Below are 9493 nucleotides of genomic sequence, written 5' to 3'. Positions count from 1 at the left end.
AAGGTTCGGACCCAGAGGGGTAAGGGAGCCGAACAGGAGTCCAGGGTTTGCAAGGAGGATAAAGTCTCCCAAGCCACACGCCTCACCCTCTAGACTGCACTGGTCTCTCCCTTTAGACTAAAATCCGAGGAGCCTAGGTACTGAATGAGCGGAGCCGGCTCCTTCGGGACCCAGAAGCGCAGAAATCGGGTGCTTAGCTGGCTTGCTGGAAGTCGACGCTCAGGGACTCGCTGGGAGGCGGGACTCCGGGAAGCACCGGAGCCAACAAGGCAGCAGTGGGCGCTCGAGATCCTCGTCTGCCCTCCGCGTTCTCCCGGAGCTCCGGCCTCCACTGTCCCCTCCTCCGGCTCCTGCTCCTCCTCCTGCTCCTCCCATCCTCGGAACCGGCACCAAAACGCCTGCCTGCAAGGTCCTCAGTGCGCTGCAGCCCGGAGCTGCGGTCACCGCCGGGTCTCTCTCGGTGAGTGCCTGTGTTCCTTCACGGCTCGCCCGTCCCGGGGTGAGTGTGAATTTGCTCCAAAGGGCGCAGGTACTTGGCGGCGGTGCTGCCCATGGCCCGGCCGGAGAGAGGATTGAGGGCGCCGGACCGGCTGGACGGGTACGCGACTCAGGTGAGCGCGGCGCTTGAGGGTGAGGGCTGCCTAGGCACCTTCTTCTGGTGTTCCGACTTAGTCAAGTGCAGAGCCCAAGGTGAGATAAGGCTAAAGCAGGCAGAACACACTCCACTGGAGGCAAGACGCGAGGTTATCTGATCCTCCCGTCTCCTGCTCCAGAACCTCACCTCTAGAATTCGCGAGATGTACTATAAGGTACCAGACTTTCTGACTCTTAAAAGACTGGATTTATGTCCCTAGCTGACTCGAGAGTGTCGTCTCTGCCCGTTGCTGGGCGCCACAGCTTCTCTCTAGGACCTTGGGCAACTGCAGCTAGAGCGGAGCGCTGGCTGAGCCCGGGTACCACCTGGGGCGGAGAACTGGGCCAGGGGACAGCTGACAAGAGTCACTCTGGAATGGGGTATCTGGGGTGCGGAAGCCTTGGTCTAGTTTGCCTTTGCATTTGGTAGCAATAATGGGGAGACTGAGAATCTTCCGGGGTACTCGAAGAAGAAGGTGACAGGCGGGACCGTAAGTATTAAGATAGTCATTTACATACTGGCTGTTATTTTTTTCATGTTACTTTTTACTTTTTTCCCACCTCGGCTTCTATTTTGAGTACCACCGATGGAGGAGGGGGATGGGGGAGGGTGGTGGATAAGCGATGTCCGTACACGAACCTGGGAAACCTGTATTTAGAAAGAGCACAGCTCACTCGGAGCCTGACCTCTTCAGGTGCGCCATACACACCCGTTTTTAGAGCAGTGGACTCCGCTGCTTTCCTCTGGACCCTGCCTTTCCTGGAACTGGAGAGCCAGCTCTCCGAACCTGGGGCTCAAACCAGTAGTAGGATGGAGAAGCCAGTGCCGGGAGCCAGATGCCCAACCAGGGATTGGTGGGCTGTGCCAGACTTAGCAATTTTTTGTGAATGCCTCCGATTCTTTATGGCACAACCTAAGCTAAGGAGGCACTTTATTTTATTTGCACACACGGGGTTCTCCTCTGGACCAGGAGTAGCACCCTTCCTCGCCAACCCCCACAACACAACGCAGAAGCCGTGGTATTCTTGCTTTGCCTTGCGTGAGAGACTTACTCCTCCTCTTCCCTCCGCGTTATCCCGGGGCTATTTTTATCCTTAACTATGCTAAGATGCTTTGGGGGGGGGGGATCCCAAGGAGCCAACTCTGGATCCACAGTCTTGAAGCTGCTCTCCCAGAGGGGGTCTCTTGTTAACCAGGAACTGGGGTGAGTAGAGGAGACCTGGATAAGGGAGAGGAGAGAGTTCACCCCTGCTTCAGTCTGAGCTCAGCATTTTCAGGAAAGTGCCACCAGCACCCAGGCTGCCCCACCTCTCAGCCATTCCCTCAAGCCTGGTGGGCGCAGATCTCCAGCATAGTCCCCAGGTTCCCCAACCCTGGGTATTTGGCCAGCTGCTTTGGGGGGGGTGGTGGGGAACACAAGGTCCTGTGGTCTCAGCTTTGCTCCCAAAGCTCCTCACTGTATTTGTTGAAATTCAATTACCAGCTTCCACCCAGGAGTTTATTCTAGGAATTCTATATTTAACTTTAGTTTTTCACAAAAGGAGATAGGGATAGCTCAACTCTGCACCCCCCCCCCCAGCCCCCGCATCTCGCATTTTTGAAGTACTAATTCCTTTTGACACCAGGAATTAGACTTGCTTTCTACTTTCCCAGCAACAGTGAGTATACAGTTAGAATTAGCCCGACCTTCTAAAATTCCAAATGAACGCTTAAGGCACCGTGCACTGGGCTGCCCTTCCTTAATTTAAACGTGGATAGATAGATTTTTGCATTCACTGAATTGGGAAAATAACATTGATATGGACTGTTGTATTATGTAAGTTTACACACACACACACACACACACACACACACACACACACACACACACACCTCCACGGCCATGTATGAGAAGGTGAACTTTTAAAAGAGCCTCTTTGGCATCCGTTACCCATCTAAGTCTTGCTCGACAGGGATGGACAACTTCCTGACTAAGCACTCCTAAGTCTCTGCAGTTAATGAGCCAGCAGCCAGAGATGTCTTAGTGAGCTGAGCGGGACTGAGCTATGACTCTGGGCTACACATCCTCTACCAAGCTGCTGTGCACGCAATATACCACGTCTTAAGACGGAAAGTTTTGGCTAGAGGATCTGGTGAGAAAGTGGTGCCCTGGTCTTACAAAGGGAATTTTGGACGTGTGCAAGGGCCCTTGCTGCTAGTGTGTGTGTGTGTGGGGGGGGGTGCGTAACCTTTATCCCTCCAGCAGATTATAGCCTTCCTACACCTTGTTAAGCAGAGTGAGCTTTGCCTTACTCAAACTCATCTATATAGCTGGGACTTGTGTTTTCATCCTCAAAAGAAGAAATTCTCAGCCTTGAAAAAAATCCCAGGGATTCTCGGAAGGGAAAAGATTCACAGGGAGCTTTTCTTGTCTTAAGTTAAAATTCAGTGGTGATTCCAAAGCAGGTGGGGGAGGAAGGGGGGCGTCGATGAGCTGGCTGGTATGTGCTGCTCAGCTTCGTGCCCTGCCTCTTTGAAACCCAACCTGTACTCTGGGTGACATAGACAGGTCTGAGTCGGGTTCTCTCCTGGGTGGTTAGATTTGGAGGCAAAGATGGTCAAACATGAGATGCCTTAGTGGGTCATAAGCTATGTCTGTCATGAGTATCTAGACACCAGTTCCAGAGCCTGAGCTGAGGAGCGTAGCGTTTGCTTGGCTGCTCTGTGGCAAGTGAACTGTCTTCCAAGGTGTTACAGAAGGACAGACAGCACTTTACAGCTGAGGTTAGAAAATATGAACACTGCTGTTCTCCAGCCCCCAACTTAGCCATGGAACCAACAGTCTGCTTTCTCTCTAGGCTTCCTTTCTGGAACAAGAAAGCAAGAGACTGAAGGCTGCAATGAGGCCAGCCTCTGTCCCCATGACCTTAGGCCCACTGTTTCCTCTCTCTACATCTGCTAGCCCTTCCTGTAAATTAGTGACTGGAGAATGATTAAGAGGAAATGATAAAATACGCATAAAAGACATTTTGCTGACTACAAAACACTTGTGAAATTTTGATTATTTAATTTGCCTTTCTGGCATTTGTATTTTATATCTACTTAACATTCATGTTAATCGTAATTGGGGTGTGCCTGCATCTGAGTTCATCAGAGCCACTAAGCCTCATAAAATGAGGGCAGATTTAAATAAGTTGCATCTTACGTGCACTCTCCATGAGTTACGTCATCTCTGAGTCTCACTGTTTCTAAGAATTACAATTTTCAGGATTGGCGTTAACTTGAAGAGTTGTTTTTCTTCTTTGTCTGTTTTCAGACAGGGTCATATATCCTGGGCTGACCTCCAAGTTGCTCTGTAGCTAAAGATGACCTTGGGCATCATCTGGGCCTCCTGCTCCTAATTTCAAGTGCTGGGATTATAGACATAAACTATAGCATTTTGATGCTATGGTTCAAACCAGTGTGCTAGGCAAGTATTCTACTAACTGACCTACATCTCTTGCCTTTTAAAGGTTCTTGCTGTAGTTTTACTTTTAAGTTCAGTATGTACATGTCTTAACTAGATATATTTGTAGGGTGGGACTCAATATTGCTTAATCAAAAACAGAGAAAAGTTAGAAGACAATGACTCAACTAGGGAAGAGTGAAGCATGACCAGTTTTGTGGGTCTCACTTGTCTAAGATGGTCATCGGCACAAAGTGTTTGCCTTTCTGTCTTTATTTTACTCTTTTTTTTTTTTTCAGAATTTGTCCCTAGAGCCTAGTTCAGTACCAAACACTTAATGCATTTTCCAAAAGGGGGTTGGAAAAGTGAATGAATGATTGAACGGAATCTTCACAGCTATTCAAGAGAGCAGATGGTATCATTTCTATTTTAACAATTGAGAATCTGCAGATTAGGAAACGTTGTCAGCTTTCTGAAGGTACAGAGGATTCCAGATTGAAATTCAGATCTATGTGTTCTCATTACAGACTTCAGTACTGCTTTGGGGGGGGGGGGGCTCTCCCTCCATCACCACTTGAAGTCCCACTAAGTGTCTGGAAGGCACCCAGCAACCGAATATCATTTTTCTATATAGAATCTCCACTGTCTTGGCCAGAGAGATGCTCCTAGTTGGAGGTAGAGTTTCTTTTCCTAGTTTGTATCTTGCAGCCCCGAACTCAGTTAAATGATCCCACCAGGGAATTGGAATCTGGAGGGAGCAGCGTAAGGACACAGAAACTGTAGAGTGTTTATCACCAACTTGGGTCATGGATCAAGTGGCTGGCGTCAGCAGCAGCATCCAAGTCTCAGGATGTGCTCCCAGTGGAGCTATTCCTTGGGCACCATCTTGACATGAACCCCGGAGTCTGGTCCCCTTCATTCCTTCTCATTTTCCAAGCCTGGATTTTCGGCATCTCCCTAGATCCTAGAGGCATCACCGAGTCTTCAGACAGCTTCCTTTTTGTGTCTGAGTTAAGCAGCATCTTAAGCAGCTGATGCAAACAGCCTCCACAATCCATCTTCAGGACTGCCTCTGGCATGAAGCCTTCTCAGCTCCCTCCACCCACAGGGAATTAAGTCCATAGCTTTTGCAGGCCGTTAGAATAATATTTACTGGGCCATAGTTTGTCAATAGTTATATGCTACCAGGAGAGGACTAGAAAAATGAATACATTATTCTTCGAAGGAAAGGCTTAAACATAACAGAAATAGATCCCAAAGGATATCGTTCCTATTTTTTTTTTTTTCCCTCCCGCATACTGCCTGCTTTTTGGTAACATTCCAGCAGGGGGCGCAAATGACAATGCCTTAAGCTGCCAGACAAGAAGCAGCCTGCGTAGGACAGAAACATGGGTCTACAGCTCAGATCCAACACTCTGTTGCCAGTGAAACCTATGACCTAACCTTGCCAGGGTTTATTTACTGTTTAATATAAATTACAGGTTAGCAGTTTTATGTAAAATTTACGGACATCGGTTTCTAGCAGCCAATTCAACATGTCTAAATAATACACGTGAGTGTGCAGAGCATTTTTCTATAAAGGGACCTCGGAGCTCTCCCACAGACCTGCAGGGTATTGGCTTCTGCGTGCTTGGGATAGACGGAAGCTTTGGTTGGAATGTGACACTCACAGAAGATCTTACCTGTAAGGTCACAACAGGAATGTAGGGGGAAGGACATGGACGCCATAGTCATTTTCTTCCTCCTGATCTGCTTCAGCCAGTTCAGGATGCCACTGGTCTTTATCCCTGCAAGCAGTTTTAGAATCCCATTTGCACCTTTAACTCATTTGCTGAGCTCAGACCCCCGCTCTACTGACTGCTCTCCCTGCCAGTAACACAGTGGGGAATAAAACAGATGGAAGCCCTCAGCGCTGTGCACGTCTTCTAGTAGAAGACAAAGCGGGAGAACTAATGAAAATCCCCCCTACTTAGACTGGTATATGCTAAGGATGGAAAATTAGGGAAGTGTGATATGACAAGTCAGGGTTGCTTTAAGTTGCGAAGCCTAAGGCAGTTAGACTGGGCTCTATTTCAGTGTGACCAATGTCAAGTTTCACCACCTGACACAAAATGGTTTTCAGTGTGGGAATGTGGAGCTTTGCTTGGACTTGGCAATTTCAAACTAATCTCTGATATTTCTCTGCATGTCTAACTTGTTTTAAGCGATGGTAGGCATGCTGAACACAAGCCTTGCACCAGAACTTGTATTCAGTATAGTGATGGGCCATCAAACCAATCAACGATATTACAAACCAACATGGAAGGCATCAAGACAGTGGCACAAGGGATTGGATTGCCAGATCTCTGGAGGGGCATAGGGAAGGTGTCCTTGTGGAGAACCCCTGCTCAGAACACTGGTACCCAGTGCCTTTTTAATTGAACAGTGAATGTGCACACACGTGTGCCAGAAATAGCCTGCCTGTGTACCTTCCCACTTCTTTTCCTTGCCTGGCTTCCCTCCTTAGTGACAGCATCTTTGACTGATGCTGACTTTTCTTAAAAATTATTATTACATTGTCTCTTGAGAGCAAAGGATTTAGGTTTTTTTTTTTCTTTCAAAGTATGAAGGGTGATTGTACCTTTAGAGGCCAACTTCCAAATCTACCCAGCTTTTCTTGATAGACAGTTGCCCAGGAGATGAGAAAATATTTTGAGTTCCCGATGAACTTCCAGTCAGTCAGATAAACTAGCAAGGTTGTGTGTCAAAGGTGGGAAGTGTTTAGCTGTCCTCAGTGGGCTTATCTCAGAGATGAGCCTCATTCGTCACAGTTCCCTTTTTTTTTTTTTTTTTTCAAATCTTTCTGTCTTTCTTAAGACAATTGTGTGGCCCCTGAGCGTGCTGAGCTGTCGTCATCCTGCTACTTGACTGACTCACTTGCTTACTATGCCGAACTCCCCCATGAGGAGATACGCTCCATGAGAGCGAAGACCTGGAGGTGTATGTTTGCTTCAGTTTCTAGAACACCGTGTCTGTTCCTAAGTACTAGCTCAAAAGAGAAACCCTGAGAGTCTTCATCAGGGGAAATGGAGGGGAGGACGTTCTCTATGGGGGAGGGGAGAAATATTTAAAGAGAGAGGGAGATATTAGACAGAAAAAAAAAGATAAGAATAAAGCATAGTCACAATTGGTGTGGATCCAATTATTGAGAACCCAATAAATTATTTCGGGGTCTACAAAGTATAAATTCAGCTGAGTAACTGGTCCTTTGGCAGGAGCCCATTGTTGAGGCTATCTTAGCCACACAAACCCTCTGACTCAGAAAGAATGTGGTAATGATAAGGTCTAGCCTTGGCAGCTGGTGATAATACCAGCTGTCTCCCTGCCTCCCCCACCACCACCACCACCCAACCCACCAATCCACCCTCCTTGGTCCTACAAAGGTGGAAAACCTTGGCTGCTTGGCTTTATATTTAAGTAAAATGAGGCCTCGAAATAAATCACTTATTTCCATCCTGTGTGAAGCTGGTAGCTGCTGAACTTGCAGTGAGAATTGTCTACCTGTGCTGAGCAGATAGCTTAAGATTATTCAATCCACCCGGAGGACTGAATGAGTAACCCACACTCTGTTTAAGTGTTAGACTGAAAACTGTTCACGTCTCCTTTCATCCATCCAGAACTTCCATTTCAGCATTTTAAGTCTTGTCGCCTTTCCCCTAGAATTCCTGCAGATTCAGGGCTTGCAAGCCCTGCAGTAGGTTGTTTTATGTAAATGTCTTCATTCTTTCATTTAGGGGAGTCAATCAAAGTCCTATATCAGCAGTTAGAATACAGTGAGAGAAAGGTGATTGCAGATGAAGCTGGAATGAAAAGGCATGCTTGCCTTGCTGTGCTCAGAAAAAAATAACTGCACCAGAAACAGGGACCAGAGCAGGCTGAAAGTCTCCTAGAGAAAACGGGTTTGCCCTTGAGTCCCACCCCTTCTCCAAGCAGACTCTTTCCAGCTTAGGGAGGAGAGAGGGACTCCGTGTCAGGGGCAGATATCTGGGATTCTGTTTTTGAATTATTTGTTGCTCTGCTGGTATTACCTGTTTGTGTTGGCTTTCCATAATGGGTGACTTTTCTGGTCCTTAATTTTCTCAACATTATTCTGCAGCTGTAAAGACATAAAAGTGCCTAGTGCCATGCTCAGGAAGTTGCCTTGGGTAAAGTTGATAGGTTTCACAGATGCAAATATAAGGCTGCCAATTAAATTTCAGAAAAACAGTAAGCAACAGTTTAGGTGTATCCCAGATACTTAAAAATGCATTTACTGTGGACTGAGGATATAGGTCAGGGGTCTGAGAATATAGGTCAGTGGGTGAGGGTATTCTTAATATTCTTGAGTACTGGGGTCTGTCCATCTGTGGTGACGTTCTCCTGCTATCCTATACTTACAAAGTCCCACCAGTCTCCTACATCTTGTGAGAAGTTACTTTTCTGAAAACTCCAAACCATGTGAAGGTTAAGGAAAGGGTTACACTGTAATCTCAAAGGTGAAATGGTTTAGCCTGTGGGAATGGTCCAAGACAAAACAGAAATGTTGTTTTCCCCAGTGAGCTGAGCAAGGAACAGCTAGTCTAAGAGATCTTACTAGCCCGATAAAAAGAGGAAAGAAGAACCTGATATCTGTTTAGTTACTGAGGCTCCCATCATCTCTTTAAGACCATGAGATCATGAGTCAGGTCTTTCTCAGCCATCTGTGGGAAGAAGGAATTTTGACCTGTGAGGTTACCAGAGGAGTACTGGGACTGCTAAGGCAGGGCCTTATTAAATACTAATATCGCTCCAAGCTCATCTCTGTAGACCTAGTATTAGAATCTCTAATTCTGTGTGTTTAACTTGCAGTACCTGGAGAAGCCAGAAAACTAAGAAGAGGTCATTGGGAGGATTATAGCATAAAGGAGAGAAGGGTCATAGAACATAGGCAGTGTGGGATTAAAGACGGGGGTATAGGGCAGATGAGCAAAAAGGGGCTGGGGGGGAGCAGAGAAAAGGCAGCGGGAAGGAGAGCTAACCAGATGTAGGGATATTAAAAAACATAATGGAAGCCTATTACTTCGTAACCAAATTAAAATATATCTTTTTTTTTTTTTTAATAAACTGTGTGAAGGGAGATGCCCAGCGTGGCTGGAGAAAGCTGCCTCTAAAGGCCATGGGTTATTAAAACAACAACTCCATGCCAAGGGAGGGATATGCCCTTATGAGTTGTCGGTCAGGGATCTCCCAAACAGCATAAGCTCTTATCATTTTTCTTGGTTGCCAGTCCGATAGTAAGACAATATTGCTAAAGACACCATCCCCCATTGCTAAAGACACCATCCCCCATCGCTGAAGACACCATCCCCATCGCTGAAGACACCATCCCCATCGCTAAAGACACCATCCCCATCGCTGAAGACACCATTCCCATCGCT

The 9493-nt window shown here is 47.0% G+C and overlaps 1 protein-coding gene across 2 annotated transcripts in view; it reads left to right on the top strand.

Annotated features, from left to right (window-relative positions):
* The first annotated feature begins 396 nt into the window (after nucleotides 1–396).
* The window catches only part of Hs3st1 (heparan sulfate-glucosamine 3-sulfotransferase 1), a 31873-nt gene continuing 22776 nt past the window's right edge, over nucleotides 397–9493 (top strand). Inside the window, exon 1 of one of the 2 annotated variants that reach the window (XM_021210991.1) lies at nucleotides 397–611. The gene's annotated coding sequence lies outside the window, so the exon portion shown is untranslated. The remainder of the gene's footprint in view (nucleotides 612–9493) is intronic. The other variant, XM_029545468.1, reaches the window with a different exon arrangement.

Source organism: Mus pahari, chromosome 13 (genome assembly GCF_900095145.1).
Source record: "Mus pahari chromosome 13, PAHARI_EIJ_v1.1, whole genome shotgun sequence".
NCBI lineage: Eukaryota > Metazoa > Chordata > Mammalia > Rodentia > Muridae > Mus > Mus pahari.
Note: the sequence above shows the minus strand (reverse complement) of the source record. Positions and strands in the feature narration are given on the sequence as shown.